At 52.4% G+C, this 16065-nt stretch overlaps 1 long non-coding RNA gene and 1 pseudogene across 16 annotated transcripts in view; one reads left to right on the top strand and one right to left on the bottom strand.

Annotated features, from left to right (window-relative positions):
- The first annotated feature begins 4061 nt into the window (after nucleotides 1-4061).
- Nucleotides 4062-5901, top strand: LOC129534733 (protein capicua homolog; annotated as a pseudogene).
- A 1842-nt stretch (nucleotides 5902-7743) lies between these two features.
- LOC129529254 (uncharacterized) overlaps nucleotides 7744-16065 on the bottom strand; it is a 51643-nt gene continuing 43321 nt past the window's right edge. For 10 of the 16 annotated variants that reach the window (XR_010134196.1, XR_010134193.1, XR_010134194.1 and 7 more), the window contains 5 exons: nucleotides 15154-15211; nucleotides 14828-15060; nucleotides 12025-14052; nucleotides 11740-11797; nucleotides 7744-11646 (listed from right to left, as the gene is read on the bottom strand). This is a non-coding gene — a long non-coding RNA (uncharacterized lncRNA). Of the gene's footprint in view, nucleotides 11647-11739; nucleotides 11798-12024; nucleotides 14053-14801; nucleotides 15061-15153; nucleotides 15212-15438; nucleotides 15639-16065 lie in introns of all 16 variants that reach the window. The other 6 variants (XR_010134197.1, XR_010134199.1, XR_010134203.1 and 3 more) reach the window with 6 other exon arrangements.

Here is a 16065-nt window from a genome sequence, read left to right as displayed (position 1 = left end):
ATTTACCTATAAAGTTAAAAGTTACATAGGGAACAAACACTATTTTTTTTTAGAAAAAATTATAAAAAGAGTAAAAATATGCCTTATACTACCCTAATTTCATGTTTTACAGCTCTGGGAAAATAGAAAATAAAATGTTCTGTTAGCATGAATCCCTCTGTGCCCCGAAAAAACCCTATGGATTGCATCATTATTACCTAAAAAGTCTATTCTCAAATGCAGCAGAGTGATATTTTTTACAAGGTAGATATTAATTTTAGATATGGAATAATATTGGTGATTTCAATTTTATAACACTGGGTTAAGATGAAAGAATGAGAAGATAAAGGTCCCTCAGCAATATAACTCACAAACATGTTCAGAAGCAGTAAGGAGTTACATTAATTATCTTTTGAAAGTCAATAACCTACATCTTTAATGTATGCATATAGCATAGCTAATGTACTATCGCTGGGTCCATTTATTCAATGAATAATTGCCGCTATGTGTCAGACATTTTTCTAGGCCTAGGAATGGACACATAAGTGAACAAAGCAAAGATTCTGGTTCTTGTAGAGTTTCCATTAAAAGACCATTTAGTAAAAGTTTTCTTCCCCCAAATTATAAAATCTGTAAGATGATTTAACAACATGTGTAAAAGTCATTGTGGGCCAGGCACGGTGGCTCATACCAGGTGTGGTGACTCATAGCACTCTGTCACCCAGGCTGGAGTGCAATGGCACAATCTCTGCTCACTGCAACCTCTGCCTCCTGGGTACAAGCGATTCTCATGCCTCAGCTTTCGGAGTAGCAAGGACTACAGGTGCACACCACCACGCCTGGCTAATTTTTGTACTATTAGTACAGACGGAGTTTCACCATGTTGGCCAGGCTGGTCTCGAACTCCTGACCTCAAATGATCCGCCCACCTCGGCCTCCCAAAGTGCTGGAATTACAGATGTGAGCCACAATGCCCGGCCTTATTTTCTACAACTTTGGTAACTTTAGCATATATCCCAAATCTGTAAGACATAACATTATAATTCAAATGCAACTCATGGCTTCTCGTTGTACTCTTTCTCTAGCTTTTGAATTATTTATTCTAATACCAGTTTTAATTCTGACACAAAAGCATGGGAGTGCTAATCAAAATCCAACCTTTTATCATAAAAACTATGAAGAAATTATGAGTAGAATTTAAAAAGGAAAATAGGCCTATTAATTAGATTTGTCTTTGTAGCACTTAACTCTATAATAAATAACATAATATTTTATGCCTATGAGTCCCCAACAAAGCGTCCAGCTTCTATTTAGATATAAAATGTAAAAGTCACTACTGGATCCACAAGCAAGACTATGGTAAAGAAATTTCTCCACCTAACCAGCTTCTTTTACATGATGTTACATGTTTCTTTTGTTTTTTCATTTTGGCAAATATTGGTTGTCATCTTCGTGTTTGTCTATGTCCGAAGTGCTGGGATACAGAATCTGAAAAGATGGACACAGGACCTGCCTTCAAGTTCACCTTTTTTTTTTTTTTTTTTTGAGCTAGAGTTTTGCTCTTGTCGCCCAGGCTGGAGTGTAATGGTGAGATCTCGGCTCACTGCAACCTCTACCTCCAGGGTTCAAGTGATTCTCCTGCCTCAGCCTCCCAAGTAGCTGGGATTACAGGTCCCAGCCACCACACCTAGCTAATTTTTGTATTTTTAGTAGAGACAGTGTTTCATCATGTTGGTCAGGCTGGTCTCAAACTCCTAACCTCAGGTAGTCGACCCACCTCGGCCTCCCACAGTGCTGAGATTACAGGCATGAGCCACCACGCCCTGCTAGGAGTTCACGCTTTAGTTGGGGAAAATATACAATAAGCAAGCCAATTTTTAAAATCAGAACTGCAATTAGAGTTAAATGCTACAAAGACAATCTCACAGGAAGATGGGATGTAGAATGATAAGGCTCTCAGAGTAGTAAGAGAAACTATTGCTTCTTACAATGTTTGTCTTTCTTTGTATCAGTGCTCAGCTGAGTCTGCAGTGCTTCAGAGGCAGCTTTCATTTTATAAAAATCTATGATTTCTCCTTCTAGTTGTTTTTTCTCTTCCTCAAGCTTCCTTATCTCCTCTCGTTGAATCATTTTAAGATGCTCGAACTTGTCCTGCAGCTGTGAAACCAATGAGCCGTTGTGACACCAAAGCAGTGTGGCTGAACACCCAAAAGAATACGCTTTTTTCTGATTATCAAACAAACCCAAATCATCACAGTAGAGCACGATCTTAATAACAATCTCAAAAACTCAGGAGTAAACACTCAGATATGGAATTTTTCTTTTCTTTCTTTTTTCCTTTTATAAGATGGAGTCTCACTCTGTTGCCCAGGCTGGAGTGCACTGGTGCGATCTCAGCTCACTGCAACCTCCATCTCCCAGTTCAAGTGATTCTCCTGCCTCAGCCTCTTGAGTAGCTGGGACTACAGGCATGCACCACCACTACAGGCATATGCCACCACACCTGGCTAATTTTTGTATTTTTAGTAGAGATGGGGTTTCGCCATGTTGGCCAGGCTGGTCTCGAACTCCTGACCTCAGGTGATCCTCCCGCTTTGGCCTCCCAAAGACTTTTTTTTTTTTTTTAATATAGAGACAAGTTCTCAGTATGTTGCCCAGGCAGGTCTCAAACTCCTGAGCTCAAGTGATCCTCCCACCTCAGCTTCCCAAAGTGCTGGGACTGACTGGATGCAGTGGCTCATGCTTGTAAACTCAGCACTTTGGGAGGCCAAGGTGGGAGGATCGCTTGAGCCCAGGAGTTCAAGACCAGACTGGGTGATATAACACAACAGTAAACTTCAACAGGAGAGAGAATCTGTAAACTTGAATATAGATCTTCTGAAATTATCCAGTCAGAGGACAAAGAAAAAAAGAATAAGAAAGAGAAAAGAAGGCTGGGCGTGGTGGCTCAAGCCTGTAATCCCAACACTTTGGGAGGCCGAGGCAGGCAGATTAAGAGGTCAGGAGTTCAAGACCAGCCTGGCCAACATGACAAAACCCCATCTCTACTAAAAATACAAAAATTAGCTGGGTGTGGTGGCACACACCTGTAGTCCCAGCTACTTGGGAGGCTGAGGCAGGAGAATCGCTTGAACCCAGGAGGCGGAGGTTGGAGTGCAATGTGAGCCGAGACCACAGATTGCACTCTAGCCTGGGTGACAGAGCACGACTCTGTGTCCAAAAAGAAAAAAAAAAAAGAAAAGAAAAGAAAAAAAAAGAGACAGAGAAAAGAAAGCCAACAAGACACCATTAGGCAAACCATTGTCAGGTTATGGGAGTTTGAGAAGGAAAGTAGAGAAAGGAAAAGAAAGCTTATTTAAAGAATGGCTGAAAACTGCCTAAATCATGGGAAAGATTTAGACATCTAAATCCATGAAGCTTAAAGATTCCTAAAGAGGTTGAAACCAAATAGATACTCACCAAGTCACAATATAATCAAATAGTCAAAAGTTAAAGAAACTTTGCAGGTCAGGACAGAATCGAATAATACATTCAAAGTGCTGAAAGAAAAAAACTGCCAGCAACTAATACTATGTCTGACAAAGCTGTCCTTCAGAAAGAAAGAAGAAATAACGTGTTTCCTCGACAAACAAAGCTGAGGGCATTCAGGACCACTAGGTCTACCTTAAAAAAATGCTTAATGGAGTTTTTCAAGTAAAAATGAATGAAGTTGGGAGTGGTGGCTCATGCCTGTAATCCCATTTTGGGAGGCCGAGGTGGGTGGATCACCTGAGGACGGGAGGTCAAGACCAGCCTGGCCAACATGGCAAAACCCCACCTCCAGTAAAAATACAAAAAATTAGCCAGGTATGAAGGCCACTGAGATCGTGCCACTGCACTCCAGCCTGGGTGACAAGAGTCAAACTACATTTCAAAAACAAAAAACAAAACAAAAAAAACAAAACTTGAGGCCTGGCCTTCTGCTCCTCTCCAACCCCCCCTTCTCTGGGCCCAAGCCACCTTGGCTGAGGAGGGGGTGAGGAGGTGTGAGCCCCTGCCAGGAACCCCCTGCCCGGACCAAGTACTCGGCCCCCAGGCCTGCGTTCAGTGAGGCCTCCCGTGGCATCAGCATGTTCGTGTGGAGGAATGTGGAAGGTCACTCTGTGGCCGTGTTCCCCTGGTACTCCATCCCCTTCCTGACCCCTCCCTGCAGCCACACGAGGCCCAGCAACCTGCCAGTCACTCAGTGGCCTCCAACCAGAGAAAACAACCTGCCAAGTTGGCAGCTGTTGCTCATGAGCGTCCCTCAGGTGGGACGGGGAGTGTTGACCCTGGGCGGCCCCCTGGAGCCACCTGCCCTGAAAGCCCAGGGCCCGCAACCCCACACACTTTGGGGGTGGTGGAACCTGGTAAAAGCTCACCTCCCACCATGGAGGAGGAGCCCTGGGCCCCGCGGGGGAGTCCCTGCTGGACAGTGAGACAGAGAATGACCATGATGATGCTTTCCTCTCCATCATGTCTCCTGACACCCAGTTGCCTCTACCACTCAGATGATGTCAGGCCCAGTCCCTCAGTGCCCTGCGCAAGGAACAGGACTCATCTTCTGAGAAGGATGGATGCAGCCTCAACAAATGGGACAAGGACCACATCCGGTGGCCCATGAATGGCGGTCATGATCTTCAGCAAGCGGCACCAGGCCCTGGCAGGGCGCACAAGGGTCACTCCAACCAGGATATCCGGACCGTCAGCCAGATGCTGAGAGAGCGGTGGTACACCCTGGGGCCCAATGAGACGCAGAAATACCATGACCTGACCTTCCAGGTGAAGGTGGCCCACTTGCAACAAGGACCGAAAGAAGTCCAGCTCAGAGGCCAAGCCCACAAGCCAGGGGCTAGCAGGAGTGTAACAAGGGCTCGTGGGAGCGGAGCATATCAGAGACGGGCACTGCCACTGCCCCTGGTGTGTCCTCTGAACTCCTGTCAGTTGTAGCCCAAACACTCCAGAGCTCGGATACCAAGGAGCAGCTTCTGTGGGGCAGAACGGCTGCACACAGTCAGGGAACCCGGCTCAGCCTGGCCCAAGCCGTCTCCCACAGAGGGGTACACAGCCTGGATGGCAGGGAAATAGACCATCAGGCACTACAGGAACTGACACAGGTGGTGTCTGGCACTGCATCACACTCTGGCCCAAAGCCTTCTACTCAGTATGGAGCTCCAGGCCACTTTGCAGCCCCTGGTGAGTGAGGTGACCAGTGGGCAGCCCTGCTGCTGCCCACCTGAGCTGCTCATTCCCAGCACATGGCCAGTGAGGACATAGCTAGTGACGACGAGCACACGGTTATCCATGAGGAGGAGGGGGTGATGATGTCATTGCTGATGATGGCTTTAGCACCACTGACACTGACCTCAAGTTCAAGGAGTGGGTGACCGACTGAGAGTGGGGACAACTCTGGGGAGGAGCCAGAGCGCAACAAGGGCTTGGGTTGGAAGGTATTTGCACCTGTCATTCCTTCCTCCTTTACTCCCGCCGCCCCTTGCTGGATCCTGAGCCCCCAGGGTCCCCCGATCCACCTGCAGCTTTTGGCAAAGTCTATGGTCCCACCCTGTCCTCCTCCTACACATACTCGGATGCTTCCTCCTCAACCTTGGCACCCACCTCCTTCTTACTGGGCCCAGGAGCCTTCAAAGCCCAGGAGTCTGGTCAAGGCAGCAGAGCGGGCCCCCTACGGCCCCTACCCCTGGGGATGGGGGCCCAGGGATGCCTTCCAAGGCGATCTGTTTCCTCCCAATGGATACTGCCACCTTCTGGTGCAAGAGACCTGAAAGTGTGGGTGACCTGGAGCTACCAGGCTCCTCAGTCATCAGGGTCCCTCCCAACACTAAGGCTTTCCTAGGCAGGAGCTGGGCTGAGCCACCCGGGGGGCAGAGCCTGAAGAGAAACTGACTGGGCTTTCGGGGTCGGGGCAGAGGGAACCCCACGGACATGGATCCCACACTGGAGGACCCCCCCACGCCCAGATGCAAGATGAGAAGACGCTCCAGCTGCAGCCCAAAGCCCAACACCCCCAAGTGTGCCATGTGTGATGGGGACAGCTTCCCCTTTGCCTGTACAGGTGGAGAAGCCAAGGACAGGCTCAGGGAACCGGAGACCTAGGAGGCGCTGTCCTCTTCACTGCACGCGCCCTGGACCAGTGCCGGCCCTGATCATGCAGCTCTTCCAGGCCCACTGCTTCTTCCTGTCCACTAGGCCACAGCCGCCCTCCAGGCCCACTATGCACACATCTTCCCCTCCAAGGTTTGTTATGCCCCTGCCCTGACTCCCAGCCCCGTGGAGGTCCTGACCGGACCTCACCTGGCTCAGACTCTTGACGCTGCCCTGGCTCTCCCACCACTGCCTCTGCCCGAGAGTCACGTGAGGCTGAGAGTAGGGGCAGGGGCAGCAGTGGTGCCAGTTGGGGGGCGGTCCAGTGGGAGGAGCCTCAGCCTCACGGGCTGCTCCGTGGGACTGCTGACTGCATGATCTTCTGGGCACCTCACGGATCTTCAACTGCAGGTGAAACGGATGCTGGTGGTGGGTGCAGGGCCGCTGGGAGCTGCTGCATGGTTCCCAGAGGCTGGACTGGGGCAGGTGCCAACTGAAGCTGCTGGGGCAGCATGGGCAGGATGTTCTGCACACAAACCTTGGAGAAGAAGATGTGTGCATAGCGAGTCCACTGCTGCTGCCCCTGCACTGACTCCCAGCCCTGCCTGACCCCACCTCACCCTGCTCAGGCTCTGGCGCAACCCTGGCTGCCCTGCCACTGCCTCTGCCCCAGAGTTGGGGCCTTGACAGCCTGGTTGGAAGGGGACACCCCAGCCCTGCCTCAACACCTGGGGGTCTCCATAACTACCACAGACAGGTGGGCGACCCCAAAGAAGATCCCAGGACTCACAGTACCCCCTGAGAACATGGACAGTATGTGGGGGTAGCAATGGAGGGCAGGATGGTTATCTTCTCCCAGGTAAAGCCATTTAATCCTTTCAGTTTGGGACAGAATAAGGCCTGCCTCTTTTTTTTTTTTTTTTGAGACCGAGTCTTGCTCTGTCGCCCAGGCTGGAGTGCAGTGGTGCGATCTTGGCTCACAGCAACCTCTTCCCGCCGGGTTCACGCCATTCTCCTGCCTCAGCCTTCCGGGTAGCTAGGATTACAGGTGCACGCTACCACGTCCGGCTAATTTTTGTGTTTTTAGTACAGACGGGGCTTCATCATCTTGGCCAGGCTGATTTTGATCTCCTGACATCGTGATCCACCTGCCTCCCCCTCCCAAAGTGCTGGGATTACAGGCGTGAGCCACCACGCCTGGCCAAGGCCTGCTCCTCTTATCTATACCCCCTACCCCTGCAGCTGTGCCGGGGGAAAGCTGGGCAGTTTCCCTCCTCCGAGCCCCTGTACGTACCATGAATTGTGGGACCTTCAGTGCTTTTCACTTTCGGGAAAATAGCTCCTGCTGGGGCTACAAGATGGAGTGTGAAGAGGGCCTTGGGCCACAGGGAGGCGCCTGTGGACTAGGGGGAGTTCATGCACCTCTTCTTTCCCCAGAGGGGCTGGACTCAGGTGAGTATGGGGGTGGGGGCTCCTGCACTTCGACACAGGCAGCGGGAGGGTTTTCTCCCCATTCCCTCTGCACTCCCAACTTGAGCTATACTTTTTAAGAAAGTGATTCACCCTGCCTTTGCCCCCTTCCCCAGAACAGAACACGTTGATCACGGACGATATTTTTCATTGTGCCAAAAAGTTGCCATGACAATCATTAAACCTGTTTAATACCAAATAATATGGAAAATAAAATAAAAAATTCGGGCATGGTGCAGAAACTCACTCCAAATAAATTACCTACCAAAATACTTATATAATGGTGGAAATATTCCAAAATTCCATATTTTGGGATATATACATGAAAGATAAACAAATTAGAGGCCAAGAGGCTGCCGGAAGGGAAAAACGGGGCCTGGGAAGGCCGTTGTGAGGAATGAGCTGGGCCTAAAGAGGCCACTGGCAGGCAGGAGCTGGACCTGCCAAAGTGGCCGAAAGGCAGGAGCTTTGGACTGGGGAGGCCGCAGTGAGGCGAGAGCTAGCTGGGCGTGGAGAGTCCGCTGTGAGGCCGAGGCCGAGGCCGGGCCCGTGCAGGCCTTCGAGAGGCAGGAGGCTGGGCCTGCAAAGGCCCACTGGAGGTCAAGTTCTGGGCCTGAAGACGCCGCCAAAAGTCAAAAGCGGGGCCTGGGAAGGCCGCCGAGAGCCATAAGCTGGGCTGGGCTGAAAGAGGCCACTGGGAGGCAGGAGGAGGTGGGCCTGGAGAGGCTGACTCGAGGAAGTTTTGCACCTGGAGAGGCCGCCGAGAGGACGGAGCTGGGTCCGGGGAGGCCGACTTGCTGCTCTTCCAGGCCCAATTCCAGGCCGACTTCAGGACGATTTGGGCCTGCAGAGGCCGCCGGGAGGCCCAAGCTGGGCCTAGAGGAGCCCACCGACCGGAGGCCGTTTAGGGCCTGCAGATGCCATCGGAGGGCAGGACCTGAGCCTGGAGAGGCCACCGTGAGGCCTGAGCTAGGCCTGGGGAGCTTGGCTTCGGGAAGTTGTGGGCCTACCAGGGCCGCTGGGAGCTGGGCAGGAGCTGAGTCCAAAGACGTTGTTGGGAGGCCAGAGTCGGGCCTGGAGACGCAGCTGGGAGGAAGAGCTGGGCCCGGAGAGGATGCCGGGAGGCTGCAAGTGGGTCTGGAGAGGCCGACTTGAGGAGGCCCGGCCTCTGCCTCCCGCATGGCGGCCTCTGCAGGCACAGGTGTTCCTCCTGGCTGCATCTCCCAGCCCAGATCCAGCCTCCCAGCAAACAAGCTCTTTTGGCTCAGCTCCCGCCGGCGTTTGTAGACCCCGAAGTTTCTGCAACCAAGGGCTCAGGCCCACATCCCGCCTCCAGTAGCCTGAACAGTCCCAGCTCCGGCTGGAGAAGAAAGTCTGCAGGCCCCGCTGTTGCCTCCCAGGGGTGTCTCCAGGCCCAGCTCTCGCCCCACCGCGACCGCCCAGGCCCAAGTCCCTGCCTGCCTCCCAACAGGCCGCGTGCGACCCTGCTCCTCCCTCATGGTGGCCTGCTGAGGCAGGGGCTCACACTGACCTCTCTCAGCGTGGGAGGGGCTGGTGTGAGGCAAGGGCTCACACTGACCTCTCTCAGCGTGGGAGGGGCCGGTGTGAGGCAAGGGGCTCACACTGACCTCTCTCAGCGTGGGAGGGGCCGGTGTGAGGCAAGGGCTCACACTGACCTCTCTCAGCGTGGGAGGGGCCGGTGTGAGGCAAGGGGCTCACGCTGACCTCTCTCAGCGTGGGAGGGGCCGGTGTGAGGCAAGGGCTCACAATGACCTCTCTCAGCGTGGGAGGGGCCGGTGTGAGGCAAGGGGCTCCGGTTGACCTCTGTCAGCGTGGGAGGGGCCGGTGTGAGGCAAGGGCTCACACTGACGTCTCTCAGCGTGGGAGGGGCCGGTGTGAGGCAAGGGCTCACACTGACCTCTCTCAGCGTGGGAGGGGCCGGTGTGAGGCAAGGGCTCACACTGACGTCTCTCAGCGTGGGAGGGACCGGTGTGAGGCAAGGGACTCACACTGACCTCTCTCAGCGTGGGAGGGGCCGGTGTGAGGCAAGGGCTCACACTGACCTCTCTCAGCATGGGAGGGGCCGGTGTGAGGCAAGGGGCTCCCGCTGACCTCTGTCAGCCTGGGAGGGGCCGGTGTGAGGCTAGGGGCTCAGGCTGACCTCTGTCAGCCTGGGAGGGGCCGGTGTGAGGCAAGGGGCTCCCGCTGACCTCTGTCAGCATGGGAGGGGCTGGTGTGAGGCTAGGGGCTCAGGCTGACCTCTGTCAGCCTGGGAGGGGCCGGTATGAGGCAAGGGGCTCAGGCTGACCTCTGTCAGCCTGGGAGGGGCCGGAGTGGGGCAAGGGGCTCAGGCTGACCTCTGTCAGTGTGGGAGGGGCCGGTGTGGGGCAAGGGGCTCAGGCTGACCTCTGTCAGCCTGGGAGGGGCCGGTGTGAGGCAAGGGGCTCAGGCTGACCTCTCTCAGCGTGGGAGGGGCCGGTGTGAGGCAAGGGCTCACCCTGACCTCTCTCAGCGTGGGAGGGGCCGGTGTGAGGCAAGGGGCTCCCGCTGACCTCTGTCAGCATGGGAGGGGCCGGTGTGAGGCTAGGGGCTCAGGCTGACCTCTGTCAGCCTGGGAGGGGCCGGTATGAGGCAAGGGGCTCAGGCTGACCTCTGTCAGCCTGGGAGGGGCCGGAGTGGGGCAAGGGGCTCAGGCTGACCTCTGTCAGCCTGGGAGGGGCCGGTGTGGGGCAAGGGGCTCAGGCTGACCTCTGTCAGCCTGGGAGGGGCCGGTGTGAGGCAAGGGCTCACCCTGACCTCTCTCAGCGTGGGAGGGGCCGGAGTGAGGCAAGGGCTCACACTGACCTCTCTCAGCGTGGGAGGAGCTAGTGTGAGGCAGGGGCTCATGCCTCTGGGCAGGGTGCCAGAGGCATGAGTTGGGCATCAACAGGCCACCGTGAGGGAGGAGCTGGGCCGCACGCGGGCTGCTGGGAGGCAGGCAGGGACTTGGCCCCGGGAGGCCGCCGTGGGGGCAAGAGGTGGGCCTGGAGAGGCCCCTGGGAGGCAAGAGCGGGGCCTGCAGAGGCTGTTCTCCAACCAGTGCCGGGCCCGTACAGGCCACCAGGCGGCTGGAATGAGGCCCGAAGAACTTGGCTGGAGAAAGTTCGGGGCCTACAAAGGCGGTTGGGAGCTGGGCAGGAGTTGAGCCAAAAGAGCTTGCTTACTTGCTGGGAGGCAGGGCCGGGAGATGCCGACTTCAGGACAACTTGGGCCTGCAGAGGTCGCCGGGAGGCCCAAGCTTGGCGTGGAGGAGCCCACCGACCGGAGACCATTTGGGGCCTGCAGATGCCATCGGAGGGCAGCAGTTCATCCTGGAGAGGCCACCGTGAGGCCTGACCTGGGCCTGGGGAGCTTGGCTTGAGGAAGCTGTTGGCCGACCAAGGCCGCCAGGAGATGGGTAGCCAATGAGTCCAAAGAGGTCGTTGAGAGGCAGGAGTCGGGCCTGGAGATGCAGCCAGGAAGAGGAGCTGGGCCCGGAGAGGACGCCCGGAGGGTGCAAGTGGGTCTGGAGAGGCCGACTTGAGGATGTTCTCGGCCCGGAGAGGCCGCCGCAAGGGAAAAACGGGGCCTGGAAAGGCTGTTGTGAGGAATGAGCACCACGGGCCTGAAGAGGCCACTGGCAGGCGGGAGCTGGGCCTGCCGAAGCGGCCGAGAGGCAGGAGCTTTGGACTCGGGAGGCCGCAGTGAGGCGAGAGCTAGCTGGGCGTGGAGAGTCCGCTGTGAGGCAGAGGCTGGGCCTGTGCAGGTCTTCGGGAGGCAGGAGGCCGGGCCTTGTCAAGGCCTGCAGAGGCCACCGAAAGTCAAAAGCGGGGCCTGGGAAGGCCGCCGGGAGGCATGAGCTGGGCTGGGCCAAAAGAGGCCACTGGGAGGCAGGAGGAGCTGTGCCTGTGGAGGCTGTTGTGAGGCAGTAGGCTCATCTGCGGAGACTGCCGTGAGGTAGGGTATGGGCCTAAATAGGCCATTGTGAGTCATGAGCTTGGTCTGTAGAGGCTGACTGGAGAGAGTTCTGGGCCTGGAGAGGCTGCCGGGAGGTAGGAGCTGGGCCAAAAGATTGAAGCACATTTACATTCATTAGGCACTTCACTTCCATTATTACACTGTAATATATAATAAAATAATTATAGAACTCACCATAATGTAGAATCAGTGGGCGTGTTAAGCTTCTTTTCCTGCAACTGGATGGTCCCACCTGAGCGTGATGGGAGAAAGTGACAGATCAATAGGTATTAGATTCTCATAAGGACAGCGCAACCTAGATCCCTCACATGCACGGTTCACAACAGGGTGCGTTCTCCTATGAGAATCTAATGCTGCTGCTGATCTGAGAAGGTGGAGCTCAGGCGGGAATGTGAGCAAACGGGAGTGGCTGTAAATACAGACGAAGCTTCCCTCACTCCCTCACTCGACACCACTCACCTCCTGCTGTGTGGCTCCTTACGGCTCCATGGCTCAGGGGTTGGGGACCCCTGCTCAAGTGCATCCAAAGCGACCCTTCCCACACCAGTCTTCATAGTGGTCAAGGGCAGCAACCACTTAGCTCCCAAGGCGTGTGCCTCAGCTGGCATTTCGTCACAATCAACAGTAAGTGGTAGCTTGAGTCATTGTGAGGTCACTTCCTGGAAATCACCAGCATCCCATTTCCCACTGGCAAAGAGCTCAGCACTGCCCCCTGGGAAACCAAACCTATGCCCAAATCCCATCTGTGTGGGTTTATCTCCTGGGACCCTTCCTAACATATTAGTCAGAGTCCAATCAGGAAGCATAAACCACTCAAAAGTTTAAAGTGGTAAAATTTAATACGGAGAATTATTCATTGTAACAGGTGAACAGCATAATGAGAGATTGGCTAGCACAAAGTAAAGAGAACTCTAGAGAATACAGGACTAGCCCAGGCCAGGCATGGTGGCTCATGCCTGAAATTCCAGCAATTTGAGAAGCTAATGCAGGAGGATTGCTTAAGGCCAGGAGCTAGAGACCGGTCTGGACAACACAGTGAGACCCTGTCTCTATCCAAAAAAAGACAAAGGTTAGCTGGGAGTGGTGGTGCACACTTGTAGTCCCAGCTACTCGGAATGCTGAAGTTTGAGCCTGGGAGGTCAAGGCTGCAGCGAGGCATGATTATGCCACTACAGTCCAGCCTGGTGACAGAGCAAGACCCTGTCTCAAAGAACAAAACAACAACAACCATTTACAGACAGAAAAGAGATAGAGCTAATAAGCTAAGGAAAGATGTTGAAATGTGACAAGTAAAGTAACATGAGGTCTTTTATCTATTTAAAATAATCAAACAAAAAATGACTTACTAAATTATAATACCCTGTTGCTGGCAAAGGTGCAGTGAAATGGGCACTTTCTTATACTATGAGGGGTGTTTAAATTGTGTATAAGCCTTCCCGGGTAAAGCCTGTCAATTTTTTAAAATAATGGAGACACGGTCTCACCATACTGCCATACTGCCTCCTCCAACTCTTGGCCTCAAGCAATCCTCCTCTCTTAGCCTCCCGAAGTGCTAAGATTATAGCTGGGAGGCACCCAAAACCCTGTCAATTTACATCAAGGGTAATGAGAATGTCCATTCACCATGACTCACAGTAATCTTACTTCTGGGGAGACAATTCAATCTAAACAAAAGGTCATCTGTACAAACACAGTAAAAATCTGGGAGTAACTGAAGACAGAGTTGGTAAGTGAAATAAGAAACAGTTCTAAGAAATTAAACTATGATATCAATAGGCACCTGGTATAAAAGGTCAGTTGATGTTAGCTGCTACTTTTTTGTTGTTTTGAGACAGGGTCTCACTCTGTCACCCAGGCTGGAGTGCAGAGGCCTGATCATGACTCACTGCAGTCTCAGCCTCCCTGGGCTCAAGTGATCCTCCCACCTCAGCCTCCCAAGTAGCTGGGACTACAGGAACATGCCACCACACTAGGCTAATTCATGTATTTTTCTGTAGGGATGGTGACTCCCCCTTTGTTTCCAAGGCCTATCGCAAACTCTTGGCCTCAAGCCATCCTCCTGCCTCAGCCTCCCAAAGTGTTGCGATTACCAGTGTGAGCCACCACACCTGGCCAGCTGCTACTTTTAGCAATATTATTATTATTCCACTCAATTAAAAATTATTATTTTCAAGGCTATGCAACAGTATGTATCCTACAGCGTAACTGTAAAAACATATACAGTCGCCGTCCCTCAGTATACAGAATTAGTTCCAGCCCCCCATCTCTGCATATACCAAAATCCATGCTTACTCACGTTTCGCTGTCACCCCTCTGGAATCCACGTATACGAAAATTCCAAATATTAGTTGGGCATAGTGGCAAGCACCTGTAGTCTCAGCCACGTGGGAGGTTGAGATGGGAGGATCGCTTCAGCCTGGAAGGTTCAGGCTGCAGTCAGCTGCGATAGCACTACTACCCTCCAGCCTTGGACAACAGAGGGAGACCCTGTCTCAGAAAAAAAAAACAAAATAAAACAGGTTAGAAATTGTAATGAGGTCTGTTGGGCAAAATTCCATATAAGCAAAGTATAAATTAATAAAGCAAATCGTGATAAATTAGTACGACTGACTTTCTGCAGTTTCTGACAATAAAAGTAAGGAAAATGCAAAACACAAAGACAGAGAGTAAAAAGAGAAATTAGGAAAGCATTCTACATGTTTAATAGGAAGACACTGGGCATGTTCATGCAGCGGCAGTATGTCGTGACATGACATACCTACCGGAGAAGTTAACAGATGAGGAAGTTGATAAAAATCATCAGAGAAGCAAAATACTGGTAGCGACACTCAAGTAAACCACGAAATTTCCATAACTTATGTCAGCAAAGTGGGAATATTGTACAGTGTGTGTTGAAGTTCCTATACAACATTGTTTATCTGCCTTTGGTTTGTTTGTAAGGAATGTATATACTAAAAGTTCTTCTTGCTGTCAAAAGAATATGTGTGAATAAGTCATTTTAACTTATTCTTCTGTTTTTCTTTTATCTTCCTGCCATCATCCCACAGCCTTACTTTAGAAATTTTTTCTTTAGAAAATTGAACAAGTGCTCCTTGTGGTGACACATACCTCTAGGATGGGAGGCAGGGGTGGAAGGGTCACTTGAGGCCATTAGTTTGACACCAGCCTGGCCAACAAAGTGAGACCCCCATGTCTACAAAACAATTTAAAAATTAGCCAAGTATCATCATGTATACCTACAGTCCCAGCTACCTGAACTTACGGAGAAAGTTCAGGGCCTGGAGAGAAGGCTGGGAGGCAGGAGCTGGGTCTAAAGAGGCCATTGTAACGATGGAGCTGTGCCTGTGGAGGCTGTTGTGAGGCAGTAGGCTCATCTGCGGAGACTGCCGTGAGGTAGGGTATGGGCCTAAATAGGCCATTGGGAGTCATGAGCTTGGTCTGTAGAGGCTGACTGGAGAGAGTTCTGGGCCTGGAGAGGCTGCCGGGAGGTAGGAGCTGGGCCAAAAGATTGAAGCACATTTACATTCATTAGGCACTTCACTTCCATTATTACACTGTAATATATAATAAAATAATTATAGAACTCACCATAATGTAGAATCAGTGGGCGTGTTAAGCTTCTTTTCCTGCAACTGGATGGTCCCACCTGAGCGTGATGGGAGAAAGTGACAGATCAATAGGTATTAGATTCTCATAAGGACAGCGCAACCTAGATCCCTCACATGCACGGTTCACAACAGGGTGCGTTCTCCTATGAGAATCTAATGCTGCTGCTGATCTGAGAAGGTGGAGCTCAGGCGGGAATGTGAGCAAACGGGAGTGGCTGTAAATACAGACGAAGCTTCCCTCACTCCCTCACTCGACACCACTCACCTCCTGCTGTGTGGCTCCTTACAGCTCCATGGCTCAGGGGTTGGGGACCCCTGCTCAAGTGCATCCAAAGCGACCCTTCCCACACCAGTCTTCATAGTGGTCAAGGGCAGCAACCACTTAGCTCCCAAGGCGTGTGCCTCAGCTGGCATTTCGTCACAATCAACAGTAAGTGGTAGCTTGAGTCATTGTGAGGTCACTTCCTGGAAATCACCAGCATCCCATTTCCCACTGGCAAAGAGCTCAGCACTGCCCCCTGGGAAACCAAACCTATGCCCAAATCCCATCTGTGTGGGTTTATCTCCTGGGACCCTTCCTAACATATTAGTCAGAGTCCAATCAGGAAGCATAAACCACTCAAAAGTTTAAAGTGGTAAAATTTAATACGGAGAATTATTCATTGTAACAGGTGAACAGCATAATGAGAGATTGGCTAGCACAAAGTAAAGAGAACTCTAGAGAATACAGGACTAGCCCAGGCCAGGCATGGTGGCTCATGCCTGAAATTCCAGCAATTTGAGAAGCTAATGCAGGAGGATTGCTTAAGGCCAGGAGCTAGAGACCGGTCTGGACAACACAGTGAGACCCTGTCTCTATCCAAAAAAAGAAGAAGGTTAGCTGGGAGTGGTG

This window comes from Gorilla gorilla, chromosome 1 (assembly GCF_029281585.2).
Source record: "Gorilla gorilla gorilla isolate KB3781 chromosome 1, NHGRI_mGorGor1-v2.1_pri, whole genome shotgun sequence".
Classification (NCBI taxonomy): Eukaryota; Metazoa; Chordata; class Mammalia; order Primates; family Hominidae; genus Gorilla; species Gorilla gorilla.
This window is presented reverse-complemented; position numbering and strand designations above follow the sequence as displayed.